Here is a 21,265-nt window from a genome sequence, read left to right on the forward strand (position 1 = left end):
ACAGATGGGTCATAACTATGAAAAATTATATTTTAAGCATGATTACTATATGTGGATTATATCTGAAAAATACTGTTCAGTGAAGCATTTACAAACGTAATTGAACGCACAGAGAAAGACTCCAAAGTTGAGGTATTTTTCCTGCATTAAACGTAACGGTCCTTAACTGATGGATAAAGGACATCATGGAGTTGTTTCAAAATAGCTTAAATGAAAAAGCAATACCCTACAGGACAGAATACAGTTCTGTGTACATTAAGAGTAACAATTTGATTTTGCTACTTAATATATACCGAATCCATTCTCATTACCTTTTAATCCTCAACATTTACTGAGAATAATGGCTGAAATTTTAGATTGTTGCTCTAGAAATTTGTATACTTGAGATAATATACTTGCTGAGGGCTACTATTTCATAGGTCTTAAATGGCAGTGAGCATGCATGTGCACCCTCACACATGTGTCCCCTGCTCACCCATGCAAATGATACACAAGTCACATATCAGTTGGCCCTGACACATATTGAGATAATGTGGAAAACTAAGTATTTTTTCTTTCCCCTAAAATAACATTATTTGGTAATGATATTTACATATACCATCCATTGATATATTATGACACAAGTATACCTGAGGTAAGAAATGCCAGAAAGTACATATAACCTTAAAAATAAAATGTTCTACAAAGACCAAAACGAGTTGTAATCAAGTCTATCAAACTTCTAAGTGAACTAAGCAGATTCTAAGATTGTCCCCAGCAACCCCTTCTCCTAGGATTCACACCCTTGTACTGTCTCTGACCATGCGACACCAAGATTGGTCTATGTTACCAGTAGCAGAAATCATAGATCACTTCTGAGATAAGATTAGCTTCTGTCTTGAATTTTCTTTCAGAAAGAACCCAGCTTCTGGGCTCTGCAGACTGGAAGAAGCTAACGGTGGGCCTTTGGTCAAAAACCAACAAAGAACTCAGGCCATCCAATAATTTGGATTGTGATTTGGAATTGAATCCTTCCTTAATCAAGCCAAAGATAAGCTTGTAGCTGCAGCTGGTCTCGAATCACAAGCACTCAGCTAAGCCTCTCTTAGATTTCTGACATGCAGAAACTATAAAAGAAAATTATTTGTTATTTAAAGCAGCTATGTTTTGAAGCAATGTGATAAGCAGCAATTGATAGCAAATGCACCAGATGGTATATCAAGCATTGGTGTTGTTAGCTGTCATCAAGTGAGTTCCACCTCCTAGTGACCCGATGTACAAACCAGAATGAAACACCTCTGCTCTGACCATCCTCTCAGCGGCGGCTCTATTTGAGTCGATTGCTGCCGTCACTGTGTCAATCTGTCTCACCGAGGCTCTCCTGTTTCCTCCAGTCACGGATACTTGGACAATGTAGTATTTAATGGTATGAAAACTAGGTCAGCATACACATTCTTGGTACATTTAAAATAAAAAGTAAGATGTATATAAATAGCATAAGTAAATATTTTAAAAAGGAGTTAAAATTATGATGCAGAGGAAATAAAAACATAACGAAAAGAGCAGTGTATTTAAAAGCTTACATCATGCCTTATGTTAGAGTGCCTCAAAATTTTATGCAAAAAATTCGTTGTCTAGAATTCCATTGTTCAATGAATGCTTTGAAGTCCACTCGTATAAGCATTACAGGCAAACTAATCTGCAAACGATATCTATGATTTTTACCAGTAAAGGAGCTCACATCGAAGTCAAATTGGAGTCAAGATAAAGGAAGAGAGGGAGGAAGTACATAGGAAATGGTAGAACTGAACCAAGAAGAAGTAATGAATAGGAGTAGTGAAACTTATCCACGAGACACTGAATAGAGTACTATTTTAGATTTACAATAAAGTACATTTAAGCCATCACAACTTGTCTAAGATTCCTTATGGGGTTCCTTCCATAAACTGTAAATAATAACATTTTAAACTCACTTTTTTTTCCCTTCAAATCTAATGTGCTTTATACTAAACCAAATTTGCCTTCCTGGTGTGGCATAAGTCGTAATAATTCACTGGCAACCAAAGGGGTTTTGTCTCACATCCGTACTGTTAGCATCTCATGTGGACACCTCTGTGGACTGGGCCTGACAGCACACTTTGGCGCCGTCCTTCATAGAAAGAGGAAAGAGTTGCAGCACTGCCAGCTGAACACTGAACTATATTTTTATGTTAAGATTAGCTAAGCAAAGATTTGAGAAAGCTTGCTTTTCACAGGGTTAATTGTTAATAAATCATTTATAAAATGAATTTTATCCAAATTTTCATTTCTATCCCTGTAGTGCTAACCATTGTGATATTTTTATAGTTTTACAAAACTATCCATATTATGTTGCTATACCCAGGCAATGTTTTTTTGTGCTTATCTATTACCATCAATCAGACAACTACATGCCTAAAACAAACAAACAAAAAGTCTCAGAAACAAAGATAAAATCGGTATCATCAACAATGTCAGCAAGTTTATATTCTAGATGGTTCATGGATATTAATATAAATGTACCCAACTATGACACATTTATAGTGACCATCTGTATATCACAAATGGAAGAGAAGCCTCATTCTATATGTGTGTTTATAAGAAATAGTGCCATCGTTACTTTGGAATTCCTGTATAAGAGAAGAGAGGAAAGCGTGAATAATATTGATCACATTTATATCACAAAGACAGAGTCCTGTCAGGTAAGAATTGAGGCTGGTAGTTTAAACCCACCAGCCACTCGGTGGGAGAAAACTGAGGTTGTCCGCTCCTGTGAAACTTTCGAAATCCTCTGGAATCCTATTTACTGAGCCTGTGATGCTCTGGCCTGAGATCAACTGTAGGGCAGCGAGTGGAGTATCAGTCTTTCATAGAGAAAAACCAAAACACAAGGACAACGAAGGATAAATCACCCCAAATTACGACTCATCTAATAATTATTGCTGGCATTGATGAAGAAAACAAAACACATTAAGAATTGGTCATTAGGATAGATTTGAGCGAATCTACAACTCAAATTCAGCCCTAGACAATGCTCTAGGTCAAATTGTACCCCTTGTTTCCAGTTTGTCATCCTGTGCTGTCTTGTGCCACTAGTATCTCAAACAACAACAGCATGGTGGACAGTAGTCAGCGTAGGCTTTCAGACTAAGGGCAGTAACATAGATCAAACATGCAATCAAGAGACACTGATAATTACTGAGGATTGAAAGACCTAGTGATGTAATTCTTTTTTTTTTTAAGGCCAGTGAAAATTTTATGAATCTTCATGAGTAGTAGCAAAACCTTGTCTGAAGTGATGCCCGAGCAGAGCACGACACGTCGGGAGGCACTCCAGCAGAAAAAGGTGTCAATAGCCACTGATCAGAATCCAGAAAATAGAATGTATAAATCTGGGGAAATTGGAAATATTCAAAAATCAAATGAAACTCATGTAGGGCATTATCCTAGGCATTACTGACATGTGCTAGTTTGAATCAGAGAACCACATCATCCTCTGTGTTGGGAATGTGAAATTGAACAGGAATAGTGTTGCATTCATGGTCTGACAGAACATCTCAATATCTATCACGCCATCAATTGTAGAAAAAACCTACATGTCAACAAGAAAGATCAGTTGATACAATCATTATTAAAATGTAACCACCAATCATTGATGCCAAAAAATAAAAACTAAAAGCAAGATTTTTAGTAACATCTGCAGTAGTAAATTAAGCAAATATACAACAAAGATCTACTGATGATTTGGGGTGATTGGAATATGAAAAATGGAAACATACAGTTTCTTTCTATATTGGAAAATACAAGGTTGGGAATAGAAATTACTCCAGAAGTCACATAATAGAATTTTGCAAGACAAATAACCCATTCGCTGCAAATACTTTTTGTCAAGAACATATAGATCTCACCGGAGTAAATACATAAAAATCAAATCAACTACATCTGTGGAAAAAGACATTAGAGTGTTTGATATCATCAGATAGAACAAGGCTGAGGCCAAGCCATAAAATACGTCACCAATTGTCTTATGTAAGTTCTGGTAAAAGCTAAAGAAAACAAAAATAAGTCCACAAACAAGAGCAAAATAAGATTTTTGAGTATATAACCTCTGAATTTAGAGGCTATCTCAAGAATAGGTTCCACATATCGAATCCTAATCACCAGAGATCTGACAAGGTGTGGGGTGCAGTCCAGAACATGGTACAAGAAGAAAGCAAAATGTCCAAAGGATAAAGGAGAAAAAACTAAAATAGATGTCATAAAAGACTTTGAAATTTGTTTTTGAATTTAGGATACCTAAAAAGAAGAGCAGAAATTAAACAAAAAGGCTAAAGAGATTGTTTCAAATGTCATCGCAAAAGGACAACATAAAGTATGATAATAAAACACGCAAGCTATTGGAGTTAGAAAAACCATAGGGGAGAATATACTTAGCATTTCTCAAGCTGAATGAAATGAATACAAAAAAAAAGCTTGAGTTGCAATGTTGAAGGATGCTATGGACACAATTGAATGAAGCAAGTTATATGAAAAGTAGATGGAAGGAATACACAGTCATTGCAGCAAAAATAACTTGTTGACATTCAGTAATTTAGAGGTAGCATAGGATCAAGAATTCATGGTAGTAAAAGAAGAAAACCCAACCTGTATGAAAGGCATTGGTGAAAAACAAAGCTCCAGGAATTTACAGAGTACCAATGGAAATATTGTAACAAGCACATGTTTGCAGCCCAAGAAGTGCTCGCACATCTATGACGACAAAGAACTTGAACAGTTGTTACATGGCCCGTGACTGAAAACATGCACAGTTTTGTCCATGTCAAGCAGAAGTTATCCAACAAAAAGTAGACATTATCATACAAAATTAGTAATATCGCATCAAAGTAAAAATTTGCAAAAAATATTTCAAAGTACATTGCAGCAGCACATCTACAAGGAATGTAGACAGAAATTCAAACTATGGTCAGAAAAGGATGTTAGATGGATGATGGCTCATAACAGAGCATTCTGGAAAAAATATTACTGCATTTGGTTGACTATAAAGAAATCCGACTCTGTGTGGATCATAACAAACTATTTATAGCATTGTGAACAATAAGAATTCCAATATATTTAATTTTGTTCATCTGGAACCTGTACACAGAGATGAGGACGTGAACACATTACTGGAAAAATGGAGCCTATAAGACTTAGTTTATGCAGAGTTGCCACGTTTCAATTTGTAAAAATACTTTGCTGAGAAATAGAATAAAGAGAAATTCAATAAAATGAGATATGCCTATATTTTGTACAGTTATGACTTAGATGCTCTGCCATCAAATCAGAACTGACTCATAGCCATGATACAGACCCGGGTAGAACTTCCCCTGTGAGTTTCCAGTCCTGCTACTGTTTACTGGAGTCGGAAGCCTCCTCTTCCCCTGCTGAGCACCCTCCTGGTCTCCAGCTGCAGATGGCAACCCAACCGCCACACTCAGGGCTGCCCGGTGGTGTGGTGGTGACGAATTGGGCTGTTATTCCCACGGCTGGCATTTTGAAACTACCAGCTGCTCCACCAGGGAAAGACTGGGCTTTCAGCCCCTGCGAAGTTACTGACGCAGAAACAACCTGAGGGGTCATTATGAATCAGCATTGACTCAATGGCATTAAACTTCATTTTGATTTGTGACTAAGATGTTTTGTTTATATATGGTATTTTTTGATAGAAACTTTATATAAAAGTTGTAGTCCCTAAGCCCCAGGAAGGCATGCCAAAGAAACAATCTATGTTAAAATGTGTATTATCCTGTAGATTATAAAATACTGTAACATAAGATATTTGAAATGATGAAATGCATGCCATGTTTCGAAATTAGCACCAGAAACAGTTACTGGTCTGTGCCAGGAAATCTTCCACTGGCTGGAAGAGATATATATTTTTACCCATTCCAAAGAAAGGTGACCCAAGAGAATATGCAACTCATAGAACAACATCTTTAATATCACGTGAAAGTAAAATTTTGCTGAAGACAATACAACAATGATTGTAGCAGTACAGTGACAGGAAAATGGCAGGTTCAGCATGGATTCAGAAGAGGACATGGAATAAGGATTAACATTGCTGCTGTAAGATGGGTCTTGGCTGAAGGCAGAGAATACCAAAAAGATGTTTACTATGCTAATTCATTTGACTCTGAAGATCATAACTAATGATGGATAACTTTAAGGGGAATGGGAATTCCAGAACACTTAATTGTGCTCATGCAGAAACTACGCATGGATCAAAAGCTGGGTGTGCAATCAAAGCGAGGGAATATTGCATGGTTTAAAATCAGGAAAGGCGTGTATCAGGTTTACATTCACTCACCATCCTTCTTCCACCTCGCTTCTGAGCATATCATCTGAGAAGCTGGATGATACAGCATCAGGATTGGAGGAAGACTTGTTAATAATCTGGGCTATACAGATGACACAATTTCCTGGCTGAAAGTGAAGAGGACTTGAGGCGCTTGCTAATTAAGATCAAGGATTACAGCCTTCAGTATGGATGACAACTCAATATAACCAAGGCAGGAACCAAACTAACTGCCACTGAATCCATGCTGACTCACAGTGACGCCTCAAGGGCTTCTGACCCTGTAACTATTTACGGCAGTGAAAAGCCCAGTTTTTCTTTGGAGGAGCCGCTGATGGTTTCGAACTGCTGACCATACGGAGAGCAACCCAACGCATAACAACTCAATATAAAGAAAACTAAACCCTCACAACTTGGTCAATAACTAACATCATTATAAATGGAGAACATATTAAACTGGTTGAGATTTCACCTTGTTGGGATCCACCGTCAGTGCTCTCGGATACAGAGAGCAAGTGACACATTTATGGCGGAAATCTGCTGCACGAGACCTCTTTAAATTGTTGAAAAACTAGGATGCAACTTTTGGGACTAGCTATGTTTGACCAAAACTAAGGTATTTAAATCACTGGATATACAGGTGATAGTTGAATATTGAAGAAGAAAGACTGCCTATGGTGCTGATGAAGAACATTGAAAGGATCATGTACTTTCAAAAGGACAAACAGATCCATCTTCAAAGAGAAATACATGCAGATTGCTTCTTAGAAGCAAGGATGGTGGGACTTCTTCTCCTGTCCCTTGTTCACGTTATCTGAAGAGACCCAACCCTGGAAAAGAATATCAGAAGAGACCCGTCCCAGAAGAAAAGAGGAAGGGCCCTGAGGAGGTGGACGGACACTGTGCCTGCAATAATGAGCTCAAGCACAAGCACAATTGCTAAGGTGGTGCAGGATCAGCCAGTGTTTCATTCTCTTCTGCATAAGATCCCCCTGAGGCAGAGCCTACTCAGAGGCACCTAACAGCAACAACAACAACAAATATCCAAGTGTGAATGTGCAGTAGATGGTTATATATGCACATGAATTTCAGGAGGAAGTTTAGGGTTGATAAACACGTATATCTGAAAGACAAAAAATAGCTAAAATTACTGACATTAAGTATGAATAGGAAGGAGGAAGATCTAATGATTGAATCTTGGAGCATAATAAATCTTGGAAGTTGGGGAGAACACAGTAACTAGCTAAGGACCCTAGGAGTGAAGTACAGCAAAATAAAAAGAAAATTAAGAATTTCAAGAGGAAAGGGATGATTGCATATGTGAGTGGTGCTGACATTAGTTCAAGTAAGGTAAGGACTAAGAATTTACCAAATAGAGGTACCACGACAAGTCTTAACAGACAAGCTTGCCAAGGGAAGATTTGATAAGGTGATGAGAGCTGATAAGATGTAACAGGAGGAGAAAAAATAAAGACTATTATTATAGAGTTTTTAAATTAGAAATTGTGCTGAAAGTAATATTTTATTTGGGAAGAGAAGCTGAATCAAGGAGTGTTTCTTGCTTGTGTTTTAGGAGACAGTAATAACATGAATATATATGGTAGTTATTTCAAATCGAACAGAAGAAACATTGAAGAGAGTAGTGATGGCACACAAATTGTAAATGAAAACTGAGTGTTGATTAGAAACTTTTAAACTAATAGGAAAAGATAAACATCTAAATAGAAAAATAGATAAAGAAAAAAATGGCAAATGCATACGTTCAAAAATGAAAATACCGAATTAAATATATTCACACTTCCCTCTAATCCAAAAGATTAAAATAATTATTGTACAATCCAAGCATCTTTTTCTATCAAATTGCTAGGATATGAAATTAGAATTATAATAAATTTTGATATGCTCATTTGCCAGTATTATTCAATGTATATAGTTACACATCCATGAAATTATTTTAATCGGTATCTTGATCTAATTTGCTAAGTTTATTTCCAGGGATTTGAAAGAACTACTGAAAACAATATTGAAAAACTGGGACAACTATACTGGTCATCAGCAGTTGCACTGTCAGCTAAATTATGGAATGTAATTCAACCATTAAAATATTGCATTGAACTCTATATAAACAAATAAGGAAATTATCAGCAACATATGACAGTAGGCATGGTCCAATTTTCATATAATTAAACCCGTAAATATATAATCTTGGTTCTGATAGGGAAAATTAAGAAACTACTTCAAATACTACATGTATTTATTTATGGAAACTGTAATAGGTATATATATTCACAATGTGAAAAGCACTTGACATATATGATGGCTACTATCACATACTAGATATAATGTATATTACATATATCAATATATTCTTAGATTTAGATAAAATATATAATAATCTTGAAAATGTTAGTCACTTAAGAAATGAAGTAAACTAAGTAACTACCCTTCAATTTTGAAAATTAAAAACTATTAAACATACAAAATCAGGGATCTTTCCTTCAAGTTCCTAACGGTGCAAACCATCAGAAAATAATGAGTTCTTGAAGCTTACTTCAATTCTTTCACTGACAAGAACAATATTAGCCACCTCCATCTCAGGGAATAGCACCATTAGTGTTCTTCAGAAGCCAGTCTATCTCTTGAAAAAATCCAATCTCTCTTCATTACTCGCACCTGAACAAGATGTCTATTTAGTCAATTTTCTAGGCCAAGAAAAACAAGACTTCCACAGCACACTCTAAATCTCAAAAACCCCAAACGATTATATCAAGCAGATGAAAACCAAAATTGAGACTTTTCAAAGAGCAGTAAGAGCCAGTTTGCCTTGAAGGTGCCTCTGCCTTTAGCACCACTTCCATAAAACTCGTTGTCACTGGAGATTTGTAAAAGCTAGTCTTCCTGGAGGCTGATGTTGTCCTCCATGTTTTTGTATTATGATGCCAGACTTAACTATTAAGTTTGTTTGTTTCTATTGTTATCCTCAAAGACAATACTGAAGCTTTTAAAATTGAACTACTTTGTTCTCATTGCCCTTAGGATAAACAATGGCTAACAATAACAGAAAAGTAAATTTCAGTGGACATTTACTACAAAAATTCCAAAAAGAAAAACCCACCTCACTGTCATCTAGTCAGTCTTGACTCCTGGAAACTCCCTGTGGTGTCCTAGCTGGTAACTCCTAATGAGAGTAGAAAGCCTCATCTTTCCCTCATGGCTAGCAGCTCACCCCACACCCCGCTCCAGAGGCCTAGCCTTAACACTGGCCAACAAACAATTTGGTGCTTTAGACTTGTTTCTGGGTATGTTTGACCTGCTGATTCCAAAAATGGTATATTTTTTTTCCCTATTTGCTTTAGTTTTTCAGATATGGATATATGCCTTATGCCACTCCACTCTGTTCGCCCATAAGAATACCTGAATCTTTGAATGTAGTATTCACTAGCCTGAGCTAAGGAAGTGCACACTGGCTTAATTTAAAGTAGTTTGTGTTGTACTAAATATTTAGAACAGGTTATATTTCACATAGGGCCCTTTGACCCAAAAATATATCTGAACATTATAAAGTAGATGAACTTGGAATTTTCCCCAAGTAAGGAGCCATGGTGGCTCCTTATGCTACAAATATTAATATATTATACTTATGTACATTTTAAATTTGTCTCATGATTTATTACTAGATTACATGCATCAACGTTCTAAGGAACACTTGTGGTGTAATGAACATGATATGGGCTGTGATCAGCATGGTTGGCAGTTCGAATCCTTCAGCTGTTCTGCAGGAGAAAGACTGGGCTTTCTACTCCTGAGAAATCCACAGGAGTCATTATGAGTCTGCACTGACTCATTAGCAGTGAGGATTATTTTGTTTTGTTTTGTTTTAATAAATCATTTTATTGGGGCTCTTATAGCTCATAACAATCCATACATCCATTGTATCAAGCACACTTGTACATATGTTGACATCATCATTTTCAAAACATTTTCTTTCAACTTGAGTCCTTGGTATCAGATCCTCTTATCCCCCTCCTTCTCCCACCCTCCTACTCTCACAAGCCCTTTATAAATTATATGTATATTATTATTTTCATCTTACACCATCTGTTGTCTCCCTTCTTCTCCCATTTCTGTAATTCGTCCCCCTCAGGGAAAGTTATACTTCAATCATTGTGAATGGGTTCCCTCTTTCTTCCCCTTCTCCCCCCACGTTTACCCTACCCTCATGGTATCGCTACTCCCATTACTTTTCTTGAGGGGTTTATCTATTCTGGATTTTGTGTGTTGAGAGCTCTTATCTGTGCCAATGCACATACTACAGTCTAGCCATATTTGTTAGGTATCACTGCTGTCTTGATAGGTGGGGGTGGAGAGGAAGTATTAAAGAACTAGAAGATGTTGTGTGAGTCAGCACCCTTGCTGACTCATCCCTTCTTTGTGACCTTTCTGTGAGTGGATTCCCAATTGTCTGTTGATGGGCTTTGGGTCTCTAATCGGACCCACCTCATTTGCATCAATATAATTGTTTGTTTTGGACCTTCTGATGCCTGCTGCCTGCCCCCTTTGACACCTGATCACTGCTGTGATTCTTCCACTGGGACTTTGTTCCTTCCCTGCTAATGGTTGCACGTGTAACTTCAAGCCTTTAAGACCACAGACAATATATCTTGTAGTAGCCAGGCACCAACAACTATCTTCACCACATTTGCTTATCCACCCATTTTGTCTTCAGCAATCGTTTTGGGAAGGTGAGCATCACAGAGGGCCAGGTTATTAGAATCAAGTGTTCTTGCATTAAGGGAGGGCTTGAGTAGAGGTCCAAAGTTCATCTGCTTCCTTAATACTTAACATATAAATACGTGTACATAGACCTATGTCTCTATCATTATCTATTAACATATTTACATAAATACATGCCTATATTTATATCTCTACAAATGCCCTTTGCATCCTAGTTCTTTTCTCCATTTCCTTTTACTTTTCTCCTGTCCCACCATATGTCCAACCTTCATTCGGTTCTCACTAATTCTTCTTGGCTACATAGCAGTTAATCAAACCCCACCAGGCATTTTACACCCTCCTTGCCATTGGTTTTAGATCCCTTGTTGTTCCTTTGTCCCTGAGTTTGTTGGTTCCCATATTCCCTTTCCCCTGCCTCTTCCTCTCCCATGTCCTCCCAGAACTGTTGGTCCCTTTGTCTTCTCCTCAGGATTGTGAACAACCCTGCCTATCTTAAATAGATAGACATGGAGGGAAAAAGCCTATAGATAGTTCCAGATCATCTGCTGTCTCTTATGATTGGACCTGATGAGGTGCCAAACCCTTTCCCCTTTGTTAGATGCCTATTTTGGGCATTCCTCGGTGACTCCATTGCTTTGCTCCCCTTGCTGCTCTGTTGTTCTTCATTCCTGTTTTGCCCCAGTGAGGGGGAGTCCCACCGGGCACAATTCCTGCACTGTCTCCAGTGCTGTCCCCCATAATGCTGTGGGTCTTTGAGGGGACACCGTGTCTTGTGGTGGGACTGGCTCTATGATCCTCTGTACATTGGCTGCTCAGAGCTGGAATGTGGTCCTCAAGGCTTGATGGGCCAGGATGCCATTCTCTCTCTCTCTCTCTCTTTCTCCCTCCCCCTGTCTCTCTCTTAGTTTGCTCCTACGTGGTTTGGGCAGACCTGGCACTCTCTTCAGTGCTTCTCTCTGTAGTTCATCCTTCTAGGGAAGGGATCAACAAAGCTCCACGTGAGGTTGGCCCAGCAGCCTCTCTGTGAGCTCCCTGCTCCATGCTGGTATGTTTTCCTCAAGGCTTGGCACCCTGGGATGAGTTCAGGTCCCTCTCTCCCTTTCCTGTGGAGATATAAACAATACCCAGCAGCAAGGGTTTTGTTTCTCTTGTTTGCTTGTTTGTTTTTAATCACTTTACCTTAATTAGGAACTGATTAGCAGGCAGCTCCAATTTGTTATTAAAAGAAACACCGAGAATACCAAAGGTTACAGGAGAGTATAAAATGCTGAAATGTCTACTACAGTTGTGTTTGCTAGGTGGCAGTGAGTTGATTCCAACTCACAGTGCCTCTTTGCACAATAGAATTGAAACACTGCCTGATTTTGTGCCATGTTTACAGTTGCTCCTATTTGTGTCTCTATTTTTGTAGCCACTGTGTAAATCTATCCTCCTGAGGAGAGTCTCCCAATTTTCTGCTGGCCTTCTACTTTACCAAGCATGAAGTACTTCTCCAGGAACCAGCCCCACCCAATAACATATCCAAAGTACATGAGACAAAGTTTGACCATCCTTTTAAGGAGCATTCTAATTGCACTTTTTCCAAGACAGAATTGTTTGTTCTTCTGGATGTCCATGGTGCTTTCAATATTCTTTACAAACACCATAATTCAAATGCATTAATTCTTCAGTTTTCTTAGAGGATCATTCAATAGGTTTATTTTTTAAAATCAATGTTTTCCCTCCATATGACACGGTTGAAAAGGTCATGGCTTGAGTCAGGTACACCTTAGGAAGGTCTTTCCGGCAGACTCAGCTACTGCATTACCACATTTAATTTTTTGACTACTGTACTGCTTCCATAAGTGTTGATTATGAATCAAAGTAAACGATAGTCTCAACAACTTCAATCTTGTCTGCATTTATGATGGTGGTGTTTATGAGTCCAATTGCAAGAATTTTTTGTTTTCTTTGCATTTAATTGTAACCCATAATCAATATCAAGGCTATATTCTTCCATATGTATTTTTGATCTGTATCCTTCACTTTCTGCAAGCAAGATTTTGTCATTTGTATATTGGTTTTAAATGAACCTTCTCCCAACCCTAAAAGAGTTATGGTGGTGCAGTGATTATGGGTCGGTCTGCTATGTCAAGGTCAACATTTGAACTACCAACTACTCTCCGCTACAGAGACAGCGCTCTCCACCCCCGTAAGCTGTTAAAGTCTGGACGCTCACAGCAGCAGTTCTACTTCCGCCCCATCCCACAGACAGTGGGTTTGATTTTCAGATCTTCAAATCTTGATATTGTATTCATTTTGAATGTAATAATAATAATATTGTTTGATAATTTCCTCATCCTCTCAGGTTATTTTTCCTTGAAATAGCCAAAATAGGGCCATCTTCCTGTTAGCCAGGTAGCTATCTTCCAAATTCCTAAACATAGACCCGTGTATTCTTCCAGCATTGAATCCATTTTTAAAATATTTTAATTCATTTTTTATAAATTCCCAAAGTCTTGATTTTGCCATGCAAGTGTATATAATTTAGTACAATTACCATTCCATTGTGTTAGTTTCTACTAAAAAATGTCAGGATCAATATAATCAAATTGTTTTACTATTCTTCCCCATGTTTTATCAGAATTACATCCATAACCCAAGCCCTGATGCCTATGTTATGTAAGCACAAAATATTGTCAGAAGGATGTTTTGTCAAGACATATGAGGGGGTACCCTCCCCCAAACAGATTTTTCCACAAAAGCTATGTATTTGAGGGTTTTTTTTTTTAAACAAAACAGCCTATCACCTTCAAAGTACTCTCCATTACACTTCATACATTGATCAAATCTGTGATTCCATTCATGGAAACTTTTTTCAAACTCATCTGTCTGGATGGCTCACAGCACCTCCCTTCTTTGTTTGTTTGTTTGTTTTCCATTGCCTCTTCTATGTCATCAAATCGCTGTCCTTTCATGTCCCTCTTCATTCTCAGAAACAAAAGAATCATGGAGCAAGGTCAGGTGATTCAGGTGCGTGGAGCAAGAGAGGCATCCTGCTTTTTGCCAAAAGCTGGTGGACTGCAATGGCTGCATGAGCTGGTACATTTTGATGGTGCCCTCTCTGCCACAAATAAGACTTTTTTTTTTTTTTTACACAGTGCTACCTAATCTGTTAAGAACCTCTAAATAGAAAGCTTGATTAGCAGTCTGACCTGGTGGAACAAACTCCAAATGAGCTATGAGTCAACGTTTTCATCCATTCAGGAATTTGACAGACATCCAGAATGAGGTTTATCATCAATCGACATTCCACCTCTTTTGAAATGAGAAAACCACTCATACTCCTGAGTTTTTCCCATAGTGCTGTCCTTGTAAGCTGTGCTCAACATCACAATTTCTGTGACATTTTTCCCTGAGCAGGAAACAAAATTTCCCAGCCTGCATGCTATTCTCTTAAATTGACCATCATAACAAACAAGGTTCAACTGAAATGACTTTTAACAACAAACTTCACTGTGACCAGAGAGAACCTTCCCAGGTGAAGCCAACTGGTGCACTAACAGAGTGAGTTGCTCAATACTCATCTAGCAGTAAAAATGCATACTATGAAAACGTCACTCTGTGCAGCCAATTCTGTTTGTGCGGGGGATCCCTTGTAGGCTCCAGAGCAATACCTGTAAACCTAGCCAACACCTTAGAATGAACTTAAATTTTGAAAGATACTTATGTCCACCTTCCAATCTAAAAGTTCTTATTTAATTGGTCTGGGGTGGGACTCGCATACAGATATTTTAAGTAAATAAATAAATATCCCTGTAAGACATTGTCTGTGGTTAAAAAAGCTTAGTCTCTTGCTACTGAAAGTTGGTCCAGTGGTTTCTTCTGGCAACTTTTTTAGCGGTGCAAGTTTCAAGGCTCAGCACATTTGAAATTTAAAATGATCCCCGAATGAACCACATGGACACTATACTTTGAGCACCACAGTACTAGACTACCTAGAATTCACGGGATATTCATTTGTGCATTAACTTGGAGATCTCCATGAGGCCCACTAATTAAGTTTTCTAGAAAAATTAGTAAGAAAAGTTGAAAAAATAAATCATTGCTGAATATAGCCCATCTGTGTAGATGGTAGTCTCAGTTAAAAATGAGCTGAACTAGGAAAAAACAACAACAGTTTTTAGGTATTTTGAGAAAAGAAGACTGAAAGAAACTTCTAGCAATGAAAAGGAACCATTAGAATGGAATATTCTAACTTTTCACTTGAGTACAATAAAGAACTTCTAAATTATGATATATATTTATAAATACTCATCTATGTTAAGAGCAAATAAAATTTCAGAAGTACTATTTTACAGATTGCATAAAACTACTTAGGGTCAGGTCCAAAAAGAATGCAAAAATATTACTACAAATGCCTAGAGCACTTATTTCATATTTATGAGGCTATATAAGAACTATCCTAAATCCATCAGCTCCTAATCTCTTTCTGGAGATTTCCCACTGCCATCACGTCTTTTCCAGCTCATAGAGATTCTATCCGGCAGAGCAGCACTGCCAGCTACGGTTGTTGAGTGCTGGGGGTTGAAGAACCCGCGTGGCAGTATCAGCCCAACCTTTAATTCCTTGACCCATCGAGGCTCCTCCCTGAGAATGTCCTACATCGAATTTTACAAGATCGTAAGTGCAAAGATTTCTGCTTTGAATCTCCTCTTAAATATATTGCAAAGGAAACTTTCTAAAACATAAATATGATCGTGAACTCTTCCATATAAAGTTCTCTAGAATCATCCAATTCCACTTAAAAACGCACCACTGCGTATTTTTGTGTCAAATGGCAAGAACAGACCACTTCCCCCACAGCGCCTGCTTCTTGAGCCCCTCACACCCCGAGGACCCTCACCCTTCCTTGTCCACCCATGATTACTTCTTACACAGGACTTGCAGACTAGGGCTTTTTCTCCTTCAAAGTTCACCACTGATTTTTGTATACTTGGTGCCTACTTATTATTGCTTATTTCACCAGTTGAGAATGTTCCACTCATGTTTTGAAGGGATATTGACATTTTTCTTCTGTTTTCCTTATGCTTAAACTTAGCTCCACCCCTCTACCCCCCAATTTCCAAAGGTAAAAACTTAGGTTATTGATTTTATCTGTCCTATTCTCTAAAATATGCATTTAATCAAAATTTCCCTTTTAATGAGCATTGTTTTCATGACAGTCACAATTTGCAGTAACTTGTGCTTTCATTTTATACAGCTTGATTTTAATTTCTCTTGAAACATTTTCATATATATTATTTGGTACTGTGCTGTCAAATTGGTAAATATTTGGAAATTTTTCAGGTAACCACCTGATTTTCATTTTTTATTTAGTTTCATTGTGGCTTGATAATCTACCTTTTATTTATTTCCTTTTAAATTTGCTAAGTTTTGTTTTATCGTTATTGTTTTTGTTTTAGTGCAGAACATCTTTTAACTTGGTAAATGTGCTACATGAAATTGAGAATAACTTGTATTCAACTGAGGTACTATATAAAAATCAAGAGAGCAAGTTGATTTATAGTGCCCTTTGCGTTAACTATATTTGTACTGATATTTTTGCCTGATTGATGTATTACTGACACAAAGAAGTTGAAGTCTACAATAGTCACTTATATATATCTCCATTGAGTTATATCCGTCTTTGCTTGACATGTTTTGATGTACTGTTAAATGCATATTTTTTAATATACTGTCTTTTTGGAGAAGTGATCCCCTTATCATTAAGCAATGCCCCTTCTTTACCCCTGATCATTTTACTGGAAGTGAAATAGACTTTGTCAAAAAATAATATACAGCTCTAGATTTTTGTGGATTAGTTTGTTAAACCTGTATCCATTTATTGCAGGAGAAAGACAGAATTTCTACCCCCGAAAAGAGCTGTAGCCTTGGAAACAGATAGGCGCAGTTCTATCCTGTCACATGAGGTCTCTCTGAGTTGGCATTGACTCGATGCAGTGAATCGCCATTTACTTACTTGTAAATGACCTCAATTTTTTGTCTTTAAGATAAGATAACATGGAATTTTTATTTTTGTTGTTGTTGGTGGTTGTTTGTTAATCCAATCTTTCAAATGTCCTTTAACTTTAAAATATTTACATTTACAATGATTATCAATATAGTTGAACCTAGGTCTAGAATGGTGGGTTAGATAGAACACACCAGTCACTCCACAGTAAAATCATGAGGCTATCTATTCCCCAAAAGATGTACAGTTTCAGAAAACTGTATAAGGCTCCCAGGAGTCAGAATCAACTTTACATAAATAGGTGAGTCATGTTTTGGGTATGTCGTAACTGTTTCAATTCACTGAATTTGTCCATTGTCTGCTTTCCTTCCTTCTTTTTAAAATATCTGGTAGTCAATCCCACATAATGGGCATAGTCCCATTCCCTTTCCCCCACATGTTCAGTTTACACTCTTAGATTACTGGTATTGTAGGATGTGTCTATAATAGTACTTACCACGGTTACCTTTAACTCATACTCCTCTCAGTTTCTGCCTTTGCTTTCATTATTTTTGCTGTCTTTCTCTCATTATATGATGTCTTTTCTGACCCCAAGATAGCATGTGCCTACTTCCAGTTAGTGATTTACCCTCCTTTCCCTTCCCACTCCTGGTAAACATCAAAGAATATTGGTGGTTGTTTGTTTTGAATCTACTGCTCCAATCATCCTTTAACTTTACTCACAATTCAAATGATTAGGAATATAAAGGAGTACATACTTAGTGTTTCCAAGCCATGGTATTAAACTTTCATAGAGACCCTCTAGGACAGGGTAGAATTGCCAGAGTGGGTTTCCAAAGCTGTAACTCTTTATGAGAGTAGAAACCCTCATCTTTCTCTGACAAAGAAGTGGGTGGTTTCTAACTACCAGCCTGTGGAATGCAGTCCAATAAGTAAACACTATGACATCAGGGCTCAACTCAATAGCAGTAAGTTGGGTTTTTTTTAGTTTGGTGATGTCGTAGAGGTTACTTGCTGGGCTGCTAACTACAATGTCAGCAATTCAAAACCACCAGAAGGTCCATGGGAAAAAGATGCGGCTTTCTACTCCCATTAAGAATTAAGACGTCAAGGGGTCCATACAGAAAATAGTTTTTGGAAACTGATTATTGTAGTAAATGTACAATTCTGCTGGACAGGATTGAACTATGGAATTATTTGATATATGTATTAATCCCAATAAATAAAAATAATCATAACACAACACCTAAAATCAAATTAAAAAAACAAAAAAGGGTTATGTAATAGACTCCCGGTACTCGACCGCATCAGTACTAGACATAAGCAGCTTTCAGCACAAAATGTTGAGAAAATTTTGTATTGGAGCTCAAAAAACATCGGACTCCAACCTGATGCCCATGGGTTTTGTAAACAAAAGCAGCTCGTGTTTTGGTCACTTGTTAGTTGGCATTGTTCGTATGCATTGGTAAACGCTTTTGTGACCACTTTCCAAGCATTATGCTTGGAAACTAATTTTCTTAGTTTTTGTGGCTTTTGTACTGTTTTTAGATTTAAAAAAATGGGTCCTAAGAAAGAGTTTTTTGAAAAGAATCATCATGATAAGGAACTGGTTAACCATGTTATTGATACTGTTGCTGATAATTTGGTAAACCCTTTTAGAAAACAGTTAAGGAAACACCCAAAGCATACCTCATTAGACAGATTTTTTTTTAAGAGAAAGCCAGCCGAGTCCTAGTGAAAAAAGGCAAAGAAGGAAGCAGCTACCAGTTGATTTTATGGAAAGGGATTCCCCTTCCAAACAAGGACTCTCTCCATCCCTCCTCTCCACATCTGTGGCAACAGATCCAAATCCTCATCAGTCTCTAGGTATGGCCCATATTGTAGTTTTAATGTTGTGTTTCTTATTTAAATTATATTATTTAACTCTGAGCTTATTTACTTTGAAAGTTCTATGTATTGTTTTGTATAAAAAGACCAGGTTAGGGTAAAAACTTAGTGGTTGAAATGGATTAATCCATTTTCAGTTATTTCTTTTATGGGAAAAATTGATTTGGAACTCGACTGCATTGCATCTCAATGCTCCTTCTAGAACATATTAATTAGCATTGAGGTCTGAGGTTCCACTGTAGTCCAAAAAATCCAGAGACAGTTCTACCCTGTTCTAGAACATCGCTATGAGCAGGAATCAATTAGATGGCAATGAGTTTGATTTGAGGTTTTATCTTAATATTTAACTAGTAAATGTTTTGTTTTGCTACCAAGGGTACTTAAATCTTGTAAGTAGAAAATGCAACACGCTTAATAATGTTATAGTTTTATACTAAATTTTATAATGTAATAATGAATTTGCCTCCTGAGACAAATTTATGTTATTGATAGCTAAGTGTATGCATAACAGAGATTTTCTATTTTATGTAACTAAATTATTCATCATTTTCTCAATGCACTAGGCAAGAAACTATTTATAGTATACTTCTATAATAAGTATTTATCCTATTCTATGATAATGTAGGCAATTAGGTTTTAAGTAAAATAGTACTTCTAAAAGAAGAAAAATATATGACTTATAATTGTAGTAACATATATTTTATGTAATTTTAAAAGATTATATTAAATTTACAATAATTTTGGGCTGTCATAAAAGATCAAAGGTTACTTCATTAAGGTGTTTTTAAAAGTGATGCAAAGTTAATGATAAGTATATATTCATCAGTGACTAAATTATATTAGGTATATTAGCTTTAGTAGGTAGATAGCCTGAACAGAATGTTGATGCATGGAATTCTCTAACTTGCTAACAATAAGTCATTATGCAGAATTAAAATATATGTACGTGTAACATGTTAATATTTGCAATGCCTGATGGATGAGTAGATACATTTGTGATTGATCTTAATTGTTGCATTTAAGGCATCTCAGACTCATGCTGACTTACAACTAACACAGTGAATATTGCCCAGCCCCGCATCATCTCATGGATGGGTTTGAGAGCGTCGTTGAGGTCATTGTGTTATCATCAGATCAAAGCTGAATATAATCACATATATTAAGGTTGCTCTTTGTTTTCTTCTAATATATATAAATATATGTTTAGATATATACAATGAAATAACTTCATTTTAGGACATTTTGTCTTGTATTGCACAAATCTTTCTTTTCTTGTTCACTCTCACTAGTAAACCAATCATGTTCTAAAACTATGCTGTCATCAAGCCGTAAGTGCTATCTATCTGCTACATGATTTTGTCTGAAATAGGAGGTTGCTTTTATTAAGCTTGAGAGCATGTACTGCCAGAGAACTTACTGACAATGTTTAATTTAGAATACACAAGTTAAGTTCAGACACAAATAAAAAATGTGTCGCATTTTATCTAGAATATACATATGTATTCTATAGATCAACTTTTGTTTGGGGATTTTATACATGTATGTTCATCTCTCAAGAGAACCACCACATGTCAATTGATTTATTTTTACGTTTTTAGCAGATACTTGTAAAATGGAATTTCCTCTATACATACCCTGAGGTCACCGTATCAGAGATCAAATGTCACTTTGAATTTTCACGTTTAATTTTTTTCACCCTTAGTCTTAAACTGAACTTTTATTTGTTCCAAGTTATTATGAACAAAGATTACTTCTGACAGAGCTGTGCTTAAATATCTACTGATACTTAATCTGGCACCCTAGACACCAACATCTTAAAACCAAATGCTATGCTCTTATCTCAGTAGTAGTCAGCATCCTTTCATGGCTGTTTCTCTCATTCCTCAAGCCTCAGTGCTCCATATCTTTTTCACTAAGTACAAAGGAGAGATTCATCTTAACAGGAGGCTTTCAGCCATAAGCTTTAATAGCACTTTAAACTGCCTCAAAATGGAATTTCTTCTTTAATTAAGAAGATGTTACTTCGTACATCATAATTTAAATACATCAAAAAATTTCCTTGTTAAATCCCAAGATATATTACAAAGTGATTCTATGGTATGACTGCAGGGCTTTGCTAATTGGAAGAATGACAGATAGAATTCTGGAGAACACTGTATCAGTTGGAAAACTATATACTGAATAGCTTATTTAAATCAGCAAAACAAACAACGAAGCAATTAAGAAACATGTCCGCTCACGTTATTTTGTTCTGTTTTTAAATGCAACCCAAACTAAAATCAAGAACTGGCAATGCTCCATTTGTCTTTATACATGAGGAT

This window comes from Echinops telfairi, unplaced genomic scaffold (genome assembly GCF_000313985.2).
Source record: "Echinops telfairi isolate 266 unplaced genomic scaffold, ASM31398v2 ScPeMD7_23;HRSCAF=83, whole genome shotgun sequence".
Lineage (NCBI taxonomy): Eukaryota > Metazoa > Chordata > Mammalia > Afrosoricida > Tenrecidae > Echinops > Echinops telfairi.